The sequence below is a fragment of the Rhipicephalus microplus genome, chromosome 3, assembly GCF_043290135.1.
Source record: "Rhipicephalus microplus isolate Deutch F79 chromosome 3, USDA_Rmic, whole genome shotgun sequence".
In the NCBI taxonomy this organism is placed as follows: Eukaryota; Metazoa; Arthropoda; class Arachnida; order Ixodida; family Ixodidae; genus Rhipicephalus; species Rhipicephalus microplus.
Genome location: NC_134702.1, coordinates 144,094,761 through 144,117,245, shown reverse-complemented (window position 1 = coordinate 144,117,245; position 22,485 = coordinate 144,094,761). Strand labels below are relative to the sequence as shown.

Genomic DNA, 22,485 nt, shown 5'->3' with positions numbered 1-22,485 from the left:
CACCAGGAATAAGTGATGTCGTAAGGAGATAAGTAGAGAAAGTGGAAGCAAGACATGATGACATGATGAATGAGGAGTGAAATTAACGATAGTAGAAGACATAAACCAACAGACTACAACTGAACTCGCACAGGTGTATTATTTATGAAGGGGGAAGTTTTCTGTAGTAATGCTAACCTATAACAGCTAGCTAGCAGATTGCACTGTGGATCTCAGTCTGCACTGATCCCAAGTTCAAGTGTTTTTATCATCTTTAGGAGCCTTCAGAATGAAACTTTCAAATTCAAGGGTTTGCAAAGTGTTCCAATTTCTACACAAACCCTGCACAAATGCTTACCCATTCCTTTGACTACAATCTCTTGCTAGTCCCGATTTCGTTTTTTTTCATCGGCAAGTTTTCTTCTTAAAGATATAATTTCTTGTTCGAGCCTGGCCATCTTGCTGTTTTTTTCTTCGTAGCCACCTTCCACTGTAGGCAATTGTCACATGGCCAGCATCTCTTTACGCTTCGCTGCCTCCTTTCTTTTCTTTCTTTTGGCTCGGCTCTCCGTGCAGAATCTGACTACATGACAACTCTGCGTGGCTGTAGATTACAGCCTCGACATGCCCACATTCTTAACTATGAAAATGTGCTTGCTCGAAATGTTTTTATTCTTTTAACACATATACAACATATGTTGTGATGTAGTGCAAGCCATGTAGAGTGGATTATTGAAAGTATTGAGCACTTGTGAAATCCTTTAATTTTTGATATACAAAATATTTTATGACATATTCGCTTGAATACTTTATTTCCTTCTGAATAAATATCATTAGAGTACAACTTGAACGAGCGTCACGAGCGTCAGTTCAGAAAATCGTGCACGTGAGCATGCCGAAAGCAATCTAGGAGAGAAGTGAGGTTGACAAGGGTGCAAGAAAGTACGCTTGTTCATTGTGCATCATGCCCTCAAGCACTTTTGTTCTCTTACCTCCTTACAACACACGGCTTACATTTAGTGCATGTGATCGTGAGGCAGTGCACGGGTATTTTACGGCATCCCGTCATGACCGCAATAGCTATGCAAGAAGCTTTGAAGAACCTTTCTAATAAACCTAACTTGATGACTGAGTTTTCTTAGGTGAACTTACGGGTCTGAAACGAGGTACAATCCATTTCATCAGAGTTGCCAGAAAGAAAACAAAATTTAGTCACCTGAGAAGGCGCAGCTTTGAGGACGTCATCAAAAACGTGCTCGGGAAATCGCAGACGCCTTCTGAGCAGCTTCCAGGCGAGGTTCTCTTTGGACTCTGTAATAATAGTTCAGTGAAGTTTCTCAGAGAGGAAGTGATGAGGTCAGGTGCAGTTGTTTCAGGCAAAGTAATGTACAATAATAATCTAATGATGATGCATAAGTGGCCGAAAGTCTGAATAATTATGACATGCAAAATCACATTCACGCACGAAGATGGATTGTTTAAAAATGATTGGCAAGTGCCACTATGCAGTACAATTTTGGATCATGGACTTCTTATTAGACAAGTGTAAATGCAAAATGAACTGTTGGACAGTGCACAAATATCCCAACTTTTAAGCCTGCACACAAGCACAGTTTCCCTACAAATCATAGAAAAGCTTAAGTGCTCTTACTGGTTCTCACCAACATCTCTATCGATATGACCATTTACCTACTTGCCAAGCTGTCCAACAATAGAGACAAAGGCAAGAAGTGAGACCCGCAGAATGAAGTGGCATGCATTTTTTTCATGTTGCACTAAATACATACCTTTCTGTCACACACCTGTGCTTTGTTTGCGATGATGCATGCTCATATCCACAATGCAAGGAGCTTAGCACACCAGGAATATGCACACAATGAAGTATTCTTATATGGCACTGAACTGGTTGCCCTATAGCCTGTTTCAATACTGTATCTGAATAATCTTGCTACAAAGGAATCCTCTTTTTTTTGACATGTTCTCTTTCGTGTATGCATTCCATACAGAATTTTTAATCAATCCAGTATATATAAAGAAGGAAGTGAGCATTGCCTACATGGCACTCCATCCTTTTTGCAGTGAAGCAGAACGTGGCCTTAAGCCTTCCAAATGCATTCTCAACAATTCTCCTGGCTGAACTTAAATGATAGTTGAACTTTTTTTCACTTTCACTAATCTTCCTGCGGCGTCCAAACGGCTTCATCAGGCTGGGTGCCAATGAAAATGCTTGGTCACACAGAATTAGTGGTGGTGCTACAGTCCCGGCTATGGTGGCAAGTGGAGCTTTAAAAAGGGACCCCTCAATAGCATTGGAGATTTGCGAATACCCAAACACGTGCGAGTCATGGCAGCGTCCAGGTGCTCCAACGTTGATATACCTGAAGCGGTATCTGTGATCCACAAGTGCCAGCAAGATGATACTATATCTGCAAAAAACAAAGAGCGTGGCACGTAAGGTGAATGCAGCAAAGTGCAATGGACACCAAATGTGTGTGCGTGTGTTTTTGTAGTTGTTACAGTCGTGCAGCTACCTTAAAGTACTATCACAAAAGCATGTAAATTTGCGTACTGCTAAGAATCTGTTGCTTTCTGTGGTCGTTAATGGAGCCAGGGGTGTTTTTTTTTCTTGCAGCCTTGTCATATATCTTCAATAAAGTAGGTATTAGACATACAGTTTTCTGCAGATGAGCTGCTGCTTTCTGCGGCCGTTATGAGCATGTCGGAATTATCATTGCAAATGCAATCTGGCATTTTCATGCTGTTGCATTAAGTCTTACGTGAAAACTGCGTCGCTTGGCTTGCTCTAGTGCCGGTAAATGATGCGACATGGTAGGAACCAAATTATGCGTCGACTAAAGCACTTGGCATCGCTTTTTTTTAGTTATTGCGATGTGGACTTGCCCTTGTGGCAGAGCTAGGAGTGAACTATATAGCATAACGAAAAGTTTGTACAGTGCTGTTTTCTAGGCACATTAAAATACGGTATAAATCATGTTTTTTTTACATCAAGAAGTTGTATTAGGCCACTTACCAGCCTTTGTAATTGTAGTAGTCTGTGGCATGCTCCTTAGGTAGCGAGATTGGAAAGTGGCATCCATCCAAGGCTCCGACGCCTTGGCGGAAACCGGTGACGGCCTCGAATTCCTGAATGTGCCTCGCCATTTCCTCTGCAGTCATCATCTTGATCCACTCGTGTTCCAGTACAGCGACAACAGCCTCGCAAAACTGCCTGTATAAGGTATTAACTGGCGAGCGTCCAACGCCAAAAAGGTTGGCCACAGTCCTATCTTCGGCTGATGAGCACAGCTTGTATAGGGCAATGCTGACTCGCTTCTCAGGAGGGATGGTTTCACGCATGCTGGTGCACTGTCTTTCGAGCTCACTGCGCAAGCTATCCACAATGAAACGAAAGGTGGACGGGTACACTCGAAAAGATTGCTTGAAGTTGTGCTCACCAAGGTGGGGTACAGTTCCCTCGAACCACCTCTCGTTTCGTCTGAAGGCCCAGATCGATAGATCGCAGGCCTTCTCCGACAGCTCCAGTGCGCACAGCAAGAAATTTCTGAACAGCAGTTGCTGCTTGATCCTCTCCTTCGCGGCTTTTGCAGCGTCTGCTTCGCTTTCCAGAGCAAGAAGGCCGGCCGTGAGGCTTGCGATCCTCGCTTTTTCTTCCGTACAGTCGCCCATAACGTGTCGAGAGCAGCGAAAAACAAATACGATAAATAAAAGCCCAGTGGTGCCAGACGGACTTGTGAGCTTCTCTAGTTATGAGAATGCTTCCTTAACTAGTGCAACAAACTTTACATTGGTGTTTGTTCATCTCTTATTCTTAAATTTACTTGAAGAAACGAGCAGTGCAACAAGTCTTTAATTTGTACATCGTGATACATCGTTTAATTTTCATTGCTTCTCTTTTAACTGCTAGCGCCACACTTTCGCTAGCGTCCCCGAACAAAAACACTAAAAGGAGATCGTTGCTGCTGTGTGTCTGCGCCGCAACACCTCTTTGTTAAAAGTCTTTCAACTTTGTTAAAGACCGCTTACTTAAAAGACCCTTTGCACGCCCGTGTAACACAACTATAATACGGACATGCTGCGTGCTAAGCAACATTTGTGAGCACTTCAATGACAATGTCCACCCGCAGTGGTTAAATGAGGTGCAACAGTCAGACGACTTCCCGCAGCCGTCATGCACAACAGAAGCCCAAGTTGGAAACGCAGCAGACATAAGGGCGGCGCTTGTGACTACTACAGTCAAGTGAACCAAAACGCACCAATCACAAGAATCGCCGGAACGAGTACAGGAAATCGCATCACTTTTTATTAAAAAAATCAACCATTGCATCCACAAGTTCTGCAGCCTTAATGCTTTGGTGCGAATTTCCATTTCCTCTTTATGGGCGGCTTCAAATTGCTCCCTCAAGAGCCGCTGCTCATTCAGCATCTTCTCCTTGATTTCGGCACCTGTGTATTTATTTCCTCCGTTTTCTGCGGGTGCCGTCTCCTCTGTCGCTTGAGCTGTTTCTGGGCCTGGTGACACAATCTTGAATGTTGCTTGGCTGCTGAGGTGCTGATCAAGCCGATGTGAATTCGGGTGGATCTACTTTCGTATCGTCACTTGACGATCTGGCCACCATGCCAGAGATGAGCTGCATTTCAAGAAAATGACAGAAATGCAGTGATTGCACATTTTCACATGTAAAGTAGCCATTAACAATTGTGTGCTATACGTCTGAGTGATGGAAATGTCACGTAGAGAAGGAAATGTCAACAAGAGTGCTTTTTGTGTTACAATGCTGACTCCCACACGAATCGCTTAATCATTACGTTTACCCTAAGGACTGGTGTAATGGTTTCAAAAGCTCTGTGATGCCGAAATGGCATTGTGAGTGCAGATGTATTTTAGCCACTGCAGTATTTGTCCCATGATGTACTCTTATGACTGTTCCTGTTATATTTGTTCTGGTTTGTGCCACCGTGCCATGGTAAATCGTACTTTATTATGGTGATGTGGGTGATTAAATGCAAAAGAAAATGCTTTCTGAAAATATATTTCTTTGTTGGTTTATTTAGAACACTACAGTGACAATATCTCGGAGAACATGGCTAAAGCAAACATGAAGCACCAACGTCGTGCACACTGTGCTACACTGGTACAAAGAGTGGGTTACAGCTTCAAAAAACAAAAAGCTACTGCCATTGCACTTAACGCTGCTACTTGCTTGCAATAAAGAATGTAGCTGCCACTAGAAGTTACTTAATTCCTCAACTGAGGGACTGCTGCTTGCTGGGCTCGAGCTGATCCCAGCCTCCTTCATCAAGAAGGGGTCGTTCACGGGCAGGCTTCCAAGAAACCTATGGATTTCTGCAAAAAAGGCCAGCTTAGTGGGGACGCGCTTGTTGTCTTTTCTGTAAGGCATTTCCTAAAGAATACGAAAATAAATGATTAAACAAATGTTACAAGACTGACAACTGCGCGCCGAGAAAACCACTGGTACATGCAAAATGTACGATTGCGCGGCGAAAAGTAGAAAGAAGCCAATTGTTAAACCTGCGCCACATCAAGTGCGTTTTCTTCTTGTTTCATGACAGGTTTGCGTGCTTAACAAGCAACAAAGACGCGTTTCTTGACGTTTGTACTTAAACATGTGTAACTGCAACATCGCGTCATTGTAAAGCAATCCCACTGCAAGTCGCTGAAAAGAAACTTTGTGTGCGGCTAAAAGACGCGATAAGCATGCTTCCAAACGTGGCCATTCACTTGGCGTTCAGCGTTTTGCCTACGGTGGGGCGTCGTTTCGAAGAGATTGCTCGGACGTTTCCCACGCCAAATGCGCTTCACCGGCTTGCGAAAAAATTCTGCTGCTCAAATAGCCAGTAAACTTACTGGAAGCATTCGATAATATACCTGCAATCCAATTTAAAAAATCATTTTTTCCCATGATCGCTATTGTCACACTTTCCTCCTCACGCTTACAGGCTGCTAAGACGCGTCAAGCATACTCAAATAATTTGCCTCACCTGTAGGTGTGTGTCAGATTTTCTATTTACGTGTGCACTTGGTCCATCGTGAGGGGGACACCTGCACTTGTGAGCGCAGCCGCGACGTTGACGTACACCTCGCCGTTGTGCTTCTGCGCTCGCAACGAGTGCAGGTTGTTCTCCCAGAGTTTGATTGGGCTCCACGTGTCTGCTTCCGACCATTGCAGACGCTGCCTTTTCCCGGGGGGGCCAGCTGCTTGATCTGCGGAGTTGGCCATAGACACTCGGACTCGGACCACTTGAATGACGGGCAAACACACGACTGCCACGCTTTCCTCGCTTGTGCGAAATGGCGCGGCGCGAGACCGAGCGTCACCACGTGATATTGCCGATGGGTTGTTGGTGCTTACGAAAGTAGAAAAGGAAAGAACCATTAAAAGAGTTCATTACACCTTCTGCAGGATATGAAATTTGTTTTTACAAAGAGTTTTGGTGACATAAAAACAAGCATTCGCTATTTTTTTCCCACCACTCGAAAATTGCTGGCGCCCACTGGTTTCGAGGCTACTCATTCGGAGCCGTAAAAGAGATTGACGAACTCCGTTTACGAAAAAGACCGCTTTGAAAAGGAGTTCGCTCTGTGCCGTGTGTCTGCTGTCAGGAACTCCTTTTCGGAAAAAGACCGCTTACTTAACTCTTTCGCTACCACAGGAAAAGGGGCCGTTTTTACTAGGTGTGAAAAATTTTTCATGGCTAGATACTAATGCCTTATTTACATTGTTTGGTACCAAAATGTAGCTAAAAGAACGTTCTGTCCAATATCATAGTTGTACATATATTTATTACAGATAATAATGAAAAAAAATTTATATAGAAAAGTTTATACAGTGTTTATACATTTAACACTTTAAAAAGGGGTATAACTTAAAAAATAATGAGGTTGAAAAAACTGAAGATATACAATTTGTAGCTTATTATGTTGCAAAAAGGTTGTTCAAGTTTCCAAAATTATTGCGAAAAACTGTTTTTCCCACAAAAAAGAAAGTTAGTGAGGGTGCGTCTTGTGCCATTCTCGAAAGCAGTCCCTCGTCGGGATGAAACAAAGATAGACCCCGCATGGCTGACACAAAACTGCTGTTTTCATCTGTGTCTTTCGTTTGTCGTAGCAGAGCTTGCAATTTCGGCGTTTTTCTTGCACCTGGGGCTAGTGATCCGACTTTTTTGGAGGTGGAGGAGGGAGAGCATGTCTTTCGTCCGTGCCCAGAATCTGGTTGATCAGCTCAATTCTAAATGCGAGCTGGTCAAAGCCAGTTTTTCTTGACAGCTCATCTATTTCAGGGTGATCCCTCCGGTGTGTCTCAAAAAGAATAAAACTATTCACGATGGCAATGTCGATGCAGTGAAAGAACAGTGTCTTCCATCATCTCACGCATTTCATCAACACGTTGTAGGAAGCAATGAGTTGATCCGACTTGTCAACACCAAGCATGCCCTTGTTGTATTCTTCTATCAAGAGCGGCTTCCTAACGGGAATCTTGGTCCATCTGTCTGTTCTCTTCACTTTTCGCGTTGCTATGACGTGTTTGTTTGCTGTCTGTGCTGTGCTCATCAAGTTTACTACGCGCTTGTCTTTACACTGCAAGTACAGCGCGTCACTGCATCGCATCCAGCGAACGTCTCCTCGAGCTGCTCTTTTCTCCCATGTGGTATCTTTCTGCTGGGAGGGGAATCCGCGGCGATCTTTTTACGTGTTGTTCCGCAAGACAGAGTTTTCCGCTCAAGTAGGTGTACAAACAGAGACGTGGATGTGTAAAAGTTATCGAGGTAGATGATGTATCCTTGATCTAAGTAAGACTCGCAGAGGCTCGTTACGTCATAGGCGAGTTCCTTGGAGCTGGGTGCCTCTCTCTTCCCGGTGTAAACACTGAATCGGACAGTGTAGCCTGTCCTTGAGACTGCGAGGACCCAGAGTTTGTACCCCCATTTCACCCCCTTGTCCCGCATATACTGACAGATTCCCGATCTTCCTTTATACTTTATCATTCTCTCGTCTACACCCACGTTGCGGTACGGCTGAAAAAGCTGCGAAGAGACGTCATTGATGTGCTTCAGTAGGTTTGATATCCTGTGCAGCTTGCCATCGCGGACGGGGTCTGTCTGCTCCGGGTCCATGACACTGAGAAAGGCAAGGAACACAAAGAAACGGCTCCTCGGCATAATCTTCGGAGGAATGAGACCAGAAAATAATTAGGAGGTGTTCCAATACAGATGAAGGCGAGGCAACTCAACAATTCCCATGTAAATGAGCATTTCATTGCACTTCATCACTTCAATCGGGACTGAAGTTCCTCCACGAGCCGTCTCTTTCCGCGTACGCCTGCCTCTCTAAAATATGCATCCACGCATATTTGTTCGTGTAGTTGCAGATCATGCTTATCACCTGCGTGGTGAAAAACAACTGGAATAAATCGACCGCCTGGACGAAGCGCCATGCATTACTCCGGAGCGCGCCGCCGACTTTAACCCCCGGGTTTTGTCTCGGCAGAAACTGTACGCGCTTGACAGATGCAGGCAAGGAATCATGTCCGTAGAATGTTGAGACCCTGAAAATGAGTAAAATTGCTATGAGTACACGCTCCGCCACTTGTAACCACTGATTAGTCAACAAAGTGTGCGGCACGCATACAGCAAACACGCACCTGTCGGACGTTGCGGTTTGACTTGACGCATCCTCTTCATGGGTGCCAAAATCTGTTGAGTCAACATCTTCTCCAGACTCACTGCTGCTGATTACATCCTCAAAATCGACTGTCCATGAGCTGGATTCGCGAGAAATGTGTAGTCTTTTGGGAGCGTCTATGCGTGACGACGACGCCATGATCAGTACGCGCACGCCGCAACCGGAAACTTATCGCAGTGAGAGAAAACTTTTCCGTAGCAAAAAACAAGCAAAACATCTCAGGTCCCTTCGTGTGTTTCCGACTTTCTAACCTAGATGGCGTTAGGCACCCGTAAACTGCACAGAGGCGTGAGAATTCAAATTTGAAATGCATCGTTCAAATTGAACGATTTGAATAGGCGCGGTGGCGAAAGAGTTCAAAGACTTTTAAGTGCCCGTGTGACAGGGGTATAACAAGATGAGAGAGTAAAGTTGTTTCCAGTGTGTGGCTTATGTGCATTCACTTCAACTGCCTTGATTGTCAAAAGACAAAATTATTTGGTTTGGAATTTGGCTTAGCTTCGACATGCACTTCATAAGTTCACTTTGCAACTGTGGAGCATGTAATTATGCCTATGTGGTGATGTATACCTTGCACGCAACTTAGCACTGATAGCTCACTGCGACATCATGCCCAAAAGCGACAACATTTTAGCCCGTAAAGAGAACAATGTTGTTGAAAATGCGTGGTTACGATCGAATTAAAACGTATATCTATAAGTAGCAAGGCCTGCTTAGAGGTAAGGTGCATTTCAAAGCCCGCGCGATACGACTGCACAATGGGTTAGACAAAGGTGGTATACAGAAATGTTTAAATTCATCAAATGCATAAAAAATAGCTGACTGACCAGTCCGCGCTTTGTCCTGCGAGCATACTAGCATAACAATGAGCTACGATTGCCCAACTTCTATTGGGCACAGGTATACGCCACTAGTTTTGAGGGTTTAAATTAAGGGCCTTGAATTTGTGTGTGTGTGTGCGTGCGTGCGTGCAGCACTGTTAAATGTTTCGCGCATGTTCAAGATTAATTGTAGAACACAGCAGGAACGGTGACGAGATTGACCAAACAGGACTAGCACTGCCTATTTGCGCTAGCCCAGTTAGGTCTTTCTCGTCATCGTTGTTCAAGCTGAGTTCCACCACGAATTTGTACCAATAAGCGCAACTTCGTACACTTCTATTGCACAAGGCGTTAGCGCAAGAACTAAGAACCCCCGAAAACAACTTGCACCACACAAATAGCCTTTACAGTCGCAAAGGGCCACTATAACTCAATGCAGGAAGAGACGGTAAACAAAAAAGAAGCACACAAGCAGTAATGAACAGCTACACTTTACAGCAAGCTGCACGCTCCTCACCTGCTAATTCCGCAACATCGACAGAAAAGTAGCCTTCGAGGTCGCCGTCTTCCCGCTTCTCTTGCCAATAAATCATTTTATTTTTGTCTGAGGCGAGGTCTGTTTCGGACGGCCTGAAATCACGTATGAGTGAGGCTGCCACAACGGCTTTTGCGCCATCTTTATACGGGATGTAGGCATACATGATTCTAAACAAAAAAACAATTGATAAAACAAAAAAAAAACGCAGCACCAGAGTCTCAGCGGGAATAGGGGCTTGCAAGCAGTGACTTGCGCCAATTATATTTCTAGACACTGTACACCACTAGACCTAAGAGGCTATGGATGGCTTTGTTTGCTTTTGGCTTTTATGACTTTTGACTTTTATGGTGTCGTCTATTTTTGTAGCTACACTCTCTTGAAGAGAATGTGGTGCTCGAAGCGTTCTAATCACAGAAAATTGATAAATATGAAACAGTGCCGATTTCTTTACAGCTTATACTAAGTTGTAGCACAAAGTAAAGTATTGTATTTCGAAGGTGAATTAGTAATGCCACTCTTCTCATTCGCAAATCAGCAGAGCAACATGAGAGGTTTGCATCATTGCATGTCTTTCACAATGCCGGGCGTGACAAGTTACGGGAAAGACGCAATAATTAACGATATACGAGGGCACACATAATTTACATGTGCATTGTTAACATTCTTATACTTACGTCGATAGCTGACCTTAAGTTGGGGCGATGAAATGCCGGCTGTGGGGGCAGTGGTCGATGGAAGCGGCATGCGAGAGCCATGGGTCCATGTGCTTAGATTTAAGGCGCACACTAATGAGCCCAATATGTAGTCAAGACTTTCGGAGCCGCCAACTGTGGTGTCCCTCATAACCATATTGTGGGTTTTAGGCATGAAACCCCAACATTATTGTATTATAAATACTTGCAAGAAAAGGCACACTGTAATAATGCCAAGTTGAACATGCCTGAAGTGCACAGTTTGGCATTATTACTTGCGAAGTGTCATTCAATTTTAGTTGCACCTTTGAGGATCTCTGACCAAACGTACTGTGCGGATATGTCTACGTTGTACCAAGAAACTCCTGCATATCATATAGTCACGTACATTGTGTTGGTAGGTAGGTAGTGGTTAACTTTACTGATATCCTGAGTAACTCCTGTATTCATAGAGCAAGGACAGCGGGCCGCTCCCACGTTGGGATGGCAAGGCCAAGCCTCACCGCGACGTCGTGGGCCTGCTGGACTGCCTGAATTTCGGTTCTTAATTGGCCCGCAAATTCTAAGTGTCTCGCGAAATCTCTTCATTTGCATGGAGCTGTAAGGAGGGACACGATGGAAGATCTTTGTGAAACGTCGACTATATCAAAAGACAAGGATACGAGTGCATTATAACGACTGAAGCGTAGTAACCGAATGAGGGCATGATAGATTTCAGTGGGTCAATAGAAACACCCCGCGACTGAGATAATGCTTCGTGACCCGTCGCGGGTCCAGCCCGCTTTGAGTTCGGAGAGCCCGAGCACGACAAATGAGACCACAATTAATTATTGCAAATTGTCGTCGCGGCACATGCTTTTTCATAAGTGTCGAAACAGAAACAGAAAAAACAAGTAATATTATAGACGGCATTCTACAAGTGCTACTCATCTACAAGATCAGTTAGTCAATAGTCAAAGCACGTTAGAAGATCATCGGTGTTTTCTACTGTGGTAGAGACTATCGACGAAAACTGGTAACTGGTACTTGCGGGAGAAAGAAAAAACAAAACTCTATTATCAATTCTGAATGGTAGGAAATTTGGTTTGGTAGCTTGAAACCATTCTGACAGTGTCTCAAAGTGGCGAATTCTACTTTCTGAAAGCTATGCAGCGAGAGCAAGCAGGTATGCATGTATTATTTCCTCCCTATTCATCATCTACAGCCCGCTTATTTCAGTAATAACGCTTAGTTCTTTATCAGGACGTCTCGGGGGCTAGTTGGTTCATTATGGCAAAGGAAAAAGGTCGAGCGCAACCTGTTTTGTTGCGCTTGACCTGTGTAAGTGTTCCTTCTTTGTGGTGTCTTTTTCTTTAGTTGCGCTATTTTTACTTTGAACTTAGTTTTTCATTTACATCAGTATTTTAGAGCCTTCGGAGGGTTGTCACACAGCCACTCGAATGTGCTCTTACATATACACAGTGATATGGACGATTTATTACGCCTTTCTAATTTAATGTCTTAATATATACATCTGTATGCATCCTTCTTTTTGCCTGCACGTGCTCATAGTCCGCAATGTTTAATACTCACTAATGTAGTTTGCCCACAGATACGGCACAGTTGGGTACTTGAGTCACATAATCTATTCATCTAGTGTAGGTCGCGCCTTATACATTCACTCATCTAGAGTCCCAGTAGAAGGCAGAGTTATTGAACCACACGAATCGCACAACTGCATTCAAAAATATAGACACGCAGTTGGTCCAACTTTTCAGACGTTAGCTGATATTTGCATCACCTGGGCACTGTAGTACAAAACACAAAAAAGCAAATAATTGTAGGGTTTACAACCAACAGATGGTGCGACAGTTCGTTAACTTCCAGTAAAGGGGCCAAGGACGTGTTTGGACTTTGATACGTGTAGGCTGAGGGGAGTTTTGCAACTAAAATGTAAACTCTGCAAGGGCTTCACATGTTTTCCCGTGTTTTTTTTTTTTTTTGAGGCAGTTCGAGGCATTTGAGGCAACGTAAATTTGACTGTGCAATGGTTCGGTCTCCTGATTTTAGTAGCGAAAGTGTCACAGGGACATCCACTTAGTCATTTCTCTGCTGTAGCTACTGCTCCCACCGGTCTCGGTGAGCCCGCGCCTTTGCCTTTAAAATGAGCCAACGTTCACCCAGGATTCTTCGGAAGCGTTACCTCGACAGAGACGAGTCATTCAAACTGCCGCAGTCGACTGCGTATTGCAAGAAGCAACGAGAGCGCAGCCGCGCTTGTGACTATGACTCCCAGGATGACCGATTTTCCTCAGAAACTCAAATATTCTCTGGTGACCTGTCATTATCATGTGACCCTGTATTGACCGCCGCCGACTTGTCGTTACACTCACATTTGAGTTTATGTGTGATTCATTGAGGCCAGACAACAACGCCGGCTCCAGTCCAGAAGACGTGCGTCCGCCACAGGCCGATGACCTTGTTGACGACGACAGCTTCGGCGCCCTCACAGATGTGGAAGGTGACACATGCTCCAATGCTTCAGAGGGAGCCCCGGATGAGCCTTCATCGATGGACGAGACATTCAGCGACTGTTACGACAGTTTCGAAAGTGATGGTGACGCTGAAATCGGCAACGAGTCTGAAGAAGTGCGCCCCACCTTTCTGGATGAGTCAGAGTTGTTGGTTGAAGACTTTGCCCACTTGGAGTCTCAGACTCTGCTAGGCTCGACGACAACAAAGGCAGCTGCAGTTATAATGCTCATGGCCTTTGTCATAACGCATGGCTTCAGCTGGGTGGCCTTGGATGACCTCCAGAGTCTCATTGATGGCCTTTTGGATTCGCAGGAAACACTCTTCCACGAACGAAGCACTTGTTCAGAAAGATGTGGTCATCCAGAACGAAGAGCCTAGTCAAGCACTTTTTCTATTGCAATGACTGTGGCAGCCTGCTGAACCCACAAACTGGCGCAAAAACCATGAGGTGTCCCACTTGTGTAGAGAATTACGTCTCTGCATTGAAGGCCCAAGGAAACTTTTTAATTCTAAATTTAAAAGAACAGGTAAAATCAGTAATTGCTCGAACCAAGGATGTACTCTTTAGAAAACTCACGCAGTTAAATGATGAGAACAACCTAACACCTGGGGCCTTCAATGACAAGGGGGACAATGCTCAGAAATTTGCGCCAGAATGGGCAAGTAGGCAAGATGGATCTGACAATCACATTCATCACAGATGGAAGCCCGGTGTTTATGGCATCAACACTGTCGATATGGCCCATTCTGTTCTTGATAAATGAGCTGCCACCAGAATATAGTATGAAAAACTGCTTGGTTGGTGGTCTCTAGTTTGGACCCCATCCGGACATGTCACTGTTCATGAGCAAGTTAGTGGAAGAAGTGTACAACTTTGGCCACCTAGTCTGGAGGACGGCATCCTCAGCCATCAAGTCTACAGTTCACGCAATCTGCTGCTATGTCGACGCACCTGCCCGTGCCGCTGTTATGAACATGGTGCAGTTCAATGACATGTTTGGCTGCCCGTGGTGCTACGCTTGTGGAGAGAATGCGCAATACATTCTATTAGATGCATCGCTTTTGTCCCATCATAGCTGGTGCTAAAGCCACTGTTATAATATAGGGAGCTTGCATGAACGGTGGCGACGCTACGCTCTCTAGGTAGGCAGCCGTTTTTTGTCAGAGGCAGTCGGAAAGTGCAGCAGCACAGTCGTGTTTGCGAGCGTTGGCGTAGCTTTCAGGCATGATCAAGTGCGAGCTTGACTCAAATTTAACTCCCAGAACAGTCGTGCACGATGCCAGCCTAACCGGAAGACTACACCGCAACGCTGTGCCAGGAAGACCTCGAGCCGTACCAAGACGAGAATCTGCTCCGAGTGACCCATTCACGCTTTGTGCGGGCAACTGTGTAAGCGACATACACTTGTGGCCGCGCGTCGACAGCTCCAGTATTCATGAATTTCTCGTTCCGAGAGCGAGTTTGATTACCCGGTGGCAGTTAGAGTCGAGAAAGGCAATCAAGGTCCACAACTTTTTGACGAGTGGCTGGTTGTGGGAGTTGTGAATGCAGAAATTCGCCGCTGATATCGTGATCATCCACACTGAAGTAAGACGTGTTAAATCACTTGATTTCGCCGCAGATGCTAATGTTTGTTTCTGCTCAGACTAAACTTCCAGTTTGTTAACAAGCCGCCGTCGACGTCTTCTTCATGGGCAAGAGTGATGGCGAGGTCCTTGCCGCCACTGCACATGCATGGCCGGGAACAGCGAAGCCTGCTCTCATCCCACTGCGCTGTTATTCTACGTGGAGTACGACGCACGTGCATGAGAATAGCGCTCCTCAATGGAACACGCCTTACTTGAGTGACGAGGACCACAGTGTCGGCGGGGACTTTGCACCCACAGCTCCCGTACCTGGCCACTCTACACAAACTTGCGACCCTTGAGGGCCTTTCTGGGCTTCATCTGCTCCCGGGTTTTCAAACTCACCTCGGAACGAAAAATTCCTGAATATTGGAGCTGTCGACGTGCCGCCACAAGTATACGTCGCCTACACAGTCGCCCACACGAAGCGTGACCCTATTGAAAAATTCAGTGCCACTGCCAGTGTCATACCTACAGGACCGGTGTGGCACTGCATACTGTGTGGCATTGCACACTGGTAGACACTGCATACTGGTTGACCCTGCATACTGCACATACTGCACACTGGGTCACACTGGCACAGCCGAGGAAGCGCACGCATTATGTATGTTCCAAGCTGACGAACACTGATCGGTCTGCAGCTATCATAACAGCATGTGCAGCGCTCCACAACATTGCCTGTTTGGGTCGGGACCCATGTCCACTCTCTGATGAAGTAGACCCCGACGTTAATTTACCTGACAACCCTAGCCAGGTAGATTCCGACACTGTTGCTGGTGCACAAGTATGCAGCTGCTACATTCGCTGGTGTTTTTCCTCTGGGAATGAACACACAGGTCCAGTGCAAACCTGAAGTGTCTACATTCAGGCGCTGTTTAAAAAAATATGTTCCTGCTCTACATCGTCTCTCTTCAGTATGGTTGACTTTAAAGAGTCCTGCATGCATTTATATAAGCAGTGTTACTTGCACCGCTGTGGTGTTTCAGTAAATAAAAGGTGTATGTGACACAGCTCATACTTTCAAATGACTTTATGAAAACTTCAAAACATCATCTGAACAGGCACATGTGCATTCAGACACCACACTTGGCGACATTTAAATATAACATTTGAGACATCTAGCGTGTTATCTCCAAAACAATGTGAAAACAACGGATGAATTAACAACTGCAAGAAATATACTTATGCAAGTGTACTACTATGCAATGGAAAAAAGAGGCAACATCGAACAAGGCATTACAGGGTGGCAGTGCAGATAAATTGGACAGGAATCTGCATGCATTGCCATATCACGACAACGTGTAAGCACAAACGCTTTTCGTGACCTGTGGTGTGCTAGAAACGCCCACGTTGCCTGCAGAAGTTTCTATCTCCGTGGCGGCACTATGGAGTTCGCAGAAGGCGGCATACCTTCATCACTGTCAGCTGGTCCATTTTCACAGATCATCCCGTTCAGAATTTCTGACGCACTTTGGGCTGCTGGCATGGCAAGTGACCGATCGCTGTCGAAAGGATTTGGTACCCGCGTGGTCAGGTGCGGAACGATGGCTTCGATCTGCCCAAGCTTTTCGCCCATGGGCGGTGGTGGGGGGCTACCTCCTGCAAATACCCCAAAACTCATAGCACCGGCGACCTTTTTACAGAGAAGGGAAACATACTTGTAGTTAGGACGTCATGGATTTGCTTTGCTTTCTCCCGCTCCCACCTTTGCTTCATGTTATCCCACAGCTTCTTTAGCTGCTTGACGTCCTGAGGGCGCACAAAAGGCCTGCTGTTGAATTCCGTGCACAGTTTTTTCCATGCCTTGGCTTTCGCATTGATGGATATTGCGTCCGTACACTTATTTTCGAGGAGGGTCTTGTATTTCAACATGAGGTCCTGGACGAGATCTTTCTCGTCTTCGGAGAAGGGTGTTTTCGCAGGCATGTCTGACTCGTGAAGCGCGTTTAGACTCACAGCGTTATAGCCACCATAACAGCGTTTAAAGAGGCGGGCGTTTCAGTGTTGCTAGAACGCACCACGTTTTGTGCTCCACTACGGTGGCTTTTCACATTCAGTAATCGTAGTTGGAAGAAAGCGTGCACACGTGTCTATATAATAACACTTCAATTTGGAAGTGATAAGGTGACCTAACGTTTTTTACAGAATAAACGCTTGTGAGCAAAGCTTATATTCGATAATCTCGAATGCAGGAGCGCAGCAATTATACCTCCCGCGAGGACGGGTGAAAAGAGCTTTCAGAGTGTGCTTGCTTCCTCCGTCGGTACTTGGTTGTAAGGAAGCCTCTAGTGAGGATAGGACGCCGTCGAAGGAAAGGAATGTTTCGTTGTTTGGGGTTAGGCTTTTTCAACCGATCAAATGAAAACTTAGCCCATTTTCATGTTATACATAGTGAGATAAGTGGCAAGCAAGCCAGAACTGTATCCCCCTTCGTAGTAGCCAGGTGTCTTACAGAAACTCTTGGGGCCGTATACAAAGTTACCAAAATGGCCAGCAGAGACCGCCTTCTCGAAGTTCGAGAAAAAGGAACAGTTTGAGAAACTACACAACCTTCCAACTTTTGGTGACACTCCGATCAATGTAACACCACACAGATCGATGAACATAACTCGCGAAGTGGTATCTGACGCAGACTCATTTGACCTGACCGAAACTGAACTTTTGGAGGGGTGGAAGAGCCAAAATGTCACTAATGTTTAGTGAATTATCATCGGAAGAGATAATAATGAAACACCGACGAAACACTTAATACTCACGTTTGCTTCCACTAAACTACCAGAATCTATTCAAAGAGGGTACACGAAGACATCTATCAGGCCGTATATACCAAACCCTTGTCGTTGCTTCCAATGCCAGAGGCATTCCCATGGCTCTAAAACCTGTCGTGGCTGCCAGACTTGTGCACAATGTTGGGTCCTAGGTCACGTGTCCGAGAACTGCAAACAACCGCCACACTGTGTAAACTGCGAAAGAAACCATGCCGCGTATTCACGCTCCTGCACATACTGGAAAAAAGGAAAAGAAAGAATTACATTGAAGGTAAGGCAAGGTGAAGGAGAACATTTCATTTAAGGAAGCAGGGCAAAGAGTTGCACCATTCTATGGACTTACATACGCTGATGCGGTGCGTCAGGGGGCACCGCCGCACCAGCCCTCGCCACTTCTTTGGTCCGCGCATACCGAGCCGGCAGCTGTGGCATCTGCCCCCAAGGTGGCTGTAGTCCAGGCTACACCGCCTATTCCCAAACAAAGACCGGAGACTCCAGATTCTTCAGGTCTCAAGGCCTTATATCACCAGGCGAGGCCCAACATTCGAACTAATGGCCCGCACGTGTGGGCATCTAGTGCCTTCGAGGAGGCAATGGATACGTCAGTACCCTTTGTGCCGAAAGAGCGGCATGGCTCCTTGGAGCGCTAAGAAAACAAAACAGATAACAGGGCATGGTGACAGCCCTGTACATGAACTCAAACTCCTTTTCTAAACAGCCACTCACTTTTCGTACACACAGCACGATTTTACATTCATCATGAACATTCAAATTATACAATGGAACGTCGGGGGCCTTCTCAGAAACCTCGACGACATCCAAGAACTTTTACACGAACACTCACCAAAAGTGCTATGCACTGTAAACCAAATTAAACTCATAAAGGTGTTTTATAGTGTCTATAACTCACACCCCTACACCCCACGAAATGGGTGTATCAAGCAGGGCTACACCTATTACCCTGGGCGGATTTCCCAATTTACACCCTATGACACAAATATTTTTTGGGGTATAAAAGCAAATGTACACCCAAGTGGCCTTAAGGGAGTGAGGGTGTAAAAGCGAATGTACACCCATATAATCTTAAGGGTGTAACATTGCTGACACCCTAACACCCTTAAAAACACAAGTAGTGTAAGGGTGTAATTCTCCCAAACAGCAAAAAGGGTGTGGGGGTGTTCATGCTGAATAATGCCCCAACACCCATGCGAAAAATACCATGATTCGAGTGTTACCCCTTTTTAGTAGGCCCCGTGGAAGCACGTGAAAGCTTACCCTTTACCGTTCATGTGCAGATGTCCTATTGTAGTGGCTCCTGCCACAGTGTGGTAATCCTGGCCCTAGCACAGCTTTTATGGTGCATATATGAAGCACGGCATATAAGGCTCTCACATATAACATGTAATCCTAGCTTAATGCGAAGGCATCACTCAAAATGAGCTGTCACACATAACAGAACGTTCACAAAGTCATGCCATAGTGCAAAATGAAATCAAGCTTTATTTTATTAGACACAGAGCACATACAGGCTTCAGAGACAAATTGTACCGTAATCAAAAGCCTCTTTCAATTGTGCAGAACAGAATGCCATTTACTACAAAAGACCGAAAATAAGACATCAATGGTGTGGCATGGAGCTCTAACTACCGATGCATGCATATCAAAGTACAACAGGAGAGCCTTTATTTGCACTTAAAAATGGAGAACTAATTTTAACACTCTTCAATGCAGCACAAAAGCACAGTGCAGTGAAGCATACAAACAGCAAGAGTAGTGCAATGCAGCATGCCTTATTCCTCCAATATACTGAAATAATATATCAATGCACACTACAATTGCCTTATTGATACGCCACAGTTTACATGTGTTACGGCATGCCTTAAGCATATTATGCAAGGCTAGTGATAGTCTAATGAATGTAAGGACAAAACAGTCTTAAAATGGCATTTTCATTTCACAATAACCCTTGTGTGTTCAGACATTCATAATACTGGAGAAACAATAATACAGGAGTGAAAACAATAGGCAAAGTTACAATAGCTTAACAGTGTCACTAGATATTAATCACGCAGAATAATTGATTTAAAGATGTAAAATATAGAGCGCATCACATATGTCTCCCTGAAACAATGCAACATCAAAGAACATAAAATGGACACACAAAAGTAGGGTGAAAGAGTAACCACTTACAGCTAGCAGAGGTGGAGCAGCCAAGCTATCATCTGGAGCAATATTTTGGAGCATCATATCTTCTTTTCCAGGGAGAAAATTTAAATTTGGAGCAGGTTTCAGGAAAAACAAATGCAGCATTTTGGAGCCTGAAATTCCAAATTTACAGCATTGATTGATATGTGCAGTTTGGCGTCCCAAAACCACCATATGGTTATGAGAAACGTCGTAGTGGAGGGCTCCGGAAATTTCGACCACCTAGGGTTCTTTAACATGCACCCAAATCTGAGCACACAGGCCTACAGCGTTTCTGCCTCCATCGGAAGTGCAGCCACCGCAGCCGTGATTTGATCCCGCGACCTGGGGGTCAGCAGCCTAGTACCATAGCCCCTAGACCACCGCGGTGGAGCTCCAAATTTACAGTAGTACAACAAATAAGACTGAATCACACAAAAGGAAAAATATATGTAGAACTTATTTGACATCCGCTAATTCATTCAAAATATACGAGAGCGCAGCTATTTCAATAAAAGCACTCTTGAACTGTTCCACAGTGCAAACATTGCTAACCTCCCTATTTACGATTGCTCCTCGACTCGAATCTCGTCCTTATTTCAACAAGCTGAGCACAGCGCCACCGCTTGTCTAAAAATGATGCTGCGTTTCTCGAGAATCGCTGCAGATTATCACTGATATTGGGTGACTTACTCTGCCTAGAGACTGCGCTGGAATCAATTTTCTCAAGTCAAGGCGAAGCATTTAGTGAAGGGACGTTTTAAAATACGGGGGTAAAACTCACAGTAGTATTTGCCGAGCTTGTCAAACTGTTTGACAGGCGACCCAGAAATTCCAGATATTCGTAAAGGAGAAGCCCAAGGGGGGTGGCGAAAACAAAAAAGTCGCATACGATTTTCCTTATTGTCGCTTAAGGCTGCAAAAACCTCATAAATCACTCTGAAAGACGGCCAGCACTCATACTAGTACTCCTTATTGAATGGCATCTGCATGGCAGAGTAATATAGGGAAAAAATATTTTGTGCCCTGTGACAGCGAGTATTAGTAGCCACTTCTAAATCATAAAACACTTTTCCGCAGAGCGAAAGCGTACTCTGGCAAAAGTGACTTAAAAAGCGTTATGGACGTCATAGAAAAGGGGGAGAACTTTCCTTTAAACCGTTCTACTCCTTTCTTTTGCTGTGAGGTTAGAATATAGTCAATTAAAAGTTATAATTGCGGGCATCTGTATTAGATTGGATGATGATGAACCCGCCTCGATGGTTTAGTCGCCAAGGTACTCAGCTGCAGTTTTCATGCAGGCGAAAATGCTGTAGGCCCATTTGCTTAGATTTGGGCGCACAAGAACCCCAGGCGGCCGAAATTTCTGGAGCCCTCCCCTAAGGCGTCTCATAATCAAATGGTGGGTTTAGGACATCAAACTGCACACATCAATCAATTGTATGGTGATGCACAAACTTACGTTGAATATTGGATTTTATGTTTCTTGATAAAATTAACAATACTGAGAAATAATTGAAGCTGGTTGGGCATTTCATAATGGTTTCGTGCAAAATTAGGAAATTGTATTCAATTGACACAATTGACGCTGCTGCTGTTCTCTTGAACATGCAAATAAAATACGAAATTAGCATGTAATATTGTGCTACAGACATTAAACATGTGCTGTAAATAGACATGAATGCCTGAATTGAATAGTCAATTTCGCGAGGAAACAACGACCACACAAAGAAAACACATGGGCAGGACGGGTGCTCACTAGCAGCTGTTTGTAGCATATATTCATAATATAGCATATATTCATACACACAACCTTAAAAAGGTGACGAGTCGGCATGAAGTACTGATGGAGTTCGTGCCCCTAACAAACTAGCGAAGTTGCGCCGGTGCATCGCTGGAAATCATCCTGAGCAGCTGAAAGGCTGTAAAAACAAGCACGCGTGGCCATTCACGAAGTCTGCCACTGAAGTGGTTTACAAAATACCCCTATCGTGCAGAAAGAGACATGTTAGCCAGACGACGAGGCGCTGCGTCAATGATCGAGCGAGGGAACACGCCCTTGCGGCAAAGAATAACCACGGTGCTTGTTCAAGAGCGCATGTCACTTCATGTGGATTCACACCACCAGCAATTTCGAAGGGCTTTCACAAAAGAAACGGGGTATCGATTGCGTTAGCAAAACTTCACTCATCATGTATGAGCTGGAAGCACGGTATCTAGCGATCATGTGTCCTATAGCGTGATTAGGTGAGGGACGGCCCAAGTAGGTTGCACATGCGTTGACAAAAAGTGGGTTTATATCAGCCTGTTTCCTCAAGAAATGAACAATTGCAAATGAGTGCCCATCCCGTTTATGTGTTTTCTTTGTAGTGTGGTCGTCATTTTGGCGCAAAATTGACTAATCTTTAATGCCAACATGCACCAACTATCCCAACAGCGAGTTCTACTAGATATGAACGGCACTGCTGCACATGTAAACAACAACAGCACGTGCAGCCGCCTTAGAACTGTGAAAAAGAGCAGCGTTATACAGTGCCTCAGAGGAGGCACTTTCAATATATTTTTTGGTAAATAATGGGCTTAATAAGCATAGGACCTTTTTCTGTGCTCATGACATGCTGTTAGGGTGATTTCATGCCAA

The 22,485-nt window shown here is 44.9% G+C and overlaps 1 long non-coding RNA gene across 1 annotated transcript in view; it reads left to right on the top strand.

Moving 5' to 3' along the window:
• The window catches only part of LOC142803387 (uncharacterized), a 96,668-nt gene extending 90,343 nt beyond the window's left edge, over positions 1-6,325 (top strand). The window contains exon 3 of the long non-coding RNA XR_012894086.1: positions 6,189-6,325. This is a non-coding gene — a long non-coding RNA (uncharacterized LOC142803387). The remainder of the gene's footprint in view (positions 1-6,188) is intronic.
• The last annotated feature ends 16,160 nt before the right edge of the window (positions 6,326-22,485 follow it).